The following is a 2,375-nucleotide window of genomic DNA, read 5'->3' as shown; positions in this document are numbered from 1 at the left end:
CTCTTACTTGACGTGCAGCGTACACCTGCACCAGTCAGCTTCACCTACTTCGAGAACGAATACTGTGATGTGGAATAAGAGCATGCAGGAGGGGAAAAGCACACATTTTCCAGGTCCTCCCTATGAAGAAACAGCCCCTAAACATTTTCTGCATCTGGGATTCATGTCCTAGAAGAGTTAAGAGTTTGAGTATTGCCTATAGGTACACAGCTGAACAAAGTGTTCATTGAGAACCAGGTTCTCCTGAACGGGACGCACAGAAGACATCCCTTCAAAAGAAAGGTCTAATCATCACCACAACCCAGAAGTTATAGTGAGTAGGACAAACTGTAATATTCTCCTAAGGCCTCTAAGTTACAATTGATGTTACTGTGCAGTACTTCTTCACTTCCAAAATAACTTCTAAATCTCCGTATAGCAAGTTATTTACTAGGTCTGGTTAAAAAAAAACCCCAAAACAAATGCAGCATTTTCTATCATCACATTTGACTTGAATGGCATTTAACATGCTTTTCATGTAACGGAAGTGCAGTTGAATTCAAAACGCATGAGAGAGGCATAAGAGTTTCAGAAACATGATGCTTATCAACTTGAGAAATGAGTTTATGAATCCGTAAGTCCTTGAGTGGTGTTCATGAAAATAAAATGGTGTTTCGTACTTATCTGGTGAAGTCCAGTTCATTAAAAAAAATAGCCGCCCTTCAGCAGATACAGGGCGCACTGTTTGAGAAGAGGGTTGAAAACAGGCCTGCTTGACTCACGTCTCCTCTTCGAGCTTCCCAGATACTCAATAACCCTAACGTTCAAAGAGTACGCAAAGCAGGTATAGCCTTCCCCTGCTATTCAGTGCAATTGCTGCTTGTTACTCACTTTGGCTTTTGGGGAGAGGACATAAAAAGAGGGAAGCAAACAGAACAAGGTTGTGTCTGATAATGATGCAGAAGCATGCTTACCTTCACGCACAGTATACCTCATGCTGAATCACGTACATGTATGTCCAGCGGTTAATCTTGTTGGAGGTAGTTCCCATTCTCTAGTGCAAGTCCTATATGCAGGGAGAAAACCTGACTGTCCCAACTTGCATAGTTTCTGCACAGATGCCTTTGTGCCGATAAAGGTCAGGGCGTACATTGAGTATCAACTCCATAACAACTCCCTGCACTAGCAGCACTTTAGTTTTTGATAGATATGGAAAGATTTGGAAAGATTTAGCTCGATATGTGTAGCTTTGCCTTTCCTTGTGAATAATCTGTAGCATCTATGATCTATGCTGATCTTTTCCTTTATCAAATACAATATTGTCCCATATTGCAAGACATTGAAGGCAGATAACAGTGATCAGTTAGCGGTCCCAAGAAGAGTAAAATAGACTGTGGACCTGCTGTTGCAGTCCTTGATAGCGTTTCCATTTTCCTACGCTGGTTTTTTTTTTTTTTCATGATCAGCCCTGATAAATTTTCCTGAAATGCTTTAGAAAAAAGAAGCATATGTTTCTAGATCACCCGATTCCAATCTTAAATATTACTTTATTTTGTTAGTAACTTGGTTGGAGTTTTAAGAGCTTCACAGTCTTGCAATTAAAACGTAAAATCTGGCTAGGCAAACAAAATCTTGAACTGCATTTTTCAAATATTTCACAGGATCCTCTCCTCCCTCTCTCCTCTTATTCTGAGAGGTATGCTTGGCGTAGGCACTTCTTGACATACAGCAGAGGCTTGAGCTGAGATTGTGTCACCTTGGAATTTTAAAATCTCAGGAGGAATTTGAACCCGAGGTGTTACCTTTTCAAACACATAGTACTGCCAGGCAGAGACAGCTATTCAGTGGGGGAGGTGGAATTCCAGTAAGAGGCCAGAATTGGCTGGATTTCAGCTTCCAAACTCTTTTGATATAGTCTTTGAACTCTTACTGCACAATTCTGCTTCTATCCAGACTTGCTATCTTGTGTCAAGTCCAAGCCTATGTCCCCAGAATCTGAAAGATTGTCTCCAATCCTTCTGTTCCTCTGTCTTAAATATTTCTGATTACTTTATAGATTCTTGTCCAAAAACCAAACTCATTCAAAGTTCAGTGTTTATTCTTTGTTACTTTGTTTGAAAAGACTGACTGAATTAATTGGGAAGTCACGTGTAGTGGCGTGCCAAACACACAACTAACAGTTTTGATTCTGTAACGAGGTTTTTGGATTAAGCACGCACTGAGAATTTCCTCTTTCGTTGCTTGTGCTAATTCCTAAACTTTCGTATGATAAAGATTGTGATACTTCCATTTTCTAGGAAAGAAAGGAGGTAGCGCTAGGAACTGGAACACAGACACTTTCTGAATATAAATATGGGCTGCTTTGCCCGTGAATTGACTAATGCATTGCTCAATGA

The sequence above is a fragment of the Pygoscelis adeliae genome, unplaced genomic scaffold (assembly GCF_000699105.1).
Source record: "Pygoscelis adeliae isolate BGI_AS28 unplaced genomic scaffold, ASM69910v1 Scaffold10, whole genome shotgun sequence".
Taxonomy (NCBI): domain Eukaryota; kingdom Metazoa; phylum Chordata; class Aves; order Sphenisciformes; family Spheniscidae; genus Pygoscelis; species Pygoscelis adeliae.
The sequence above is the reverse complement of the archived record's forward strand: the minus strand, read 5'-3'. Positions refer to the sequence as shown.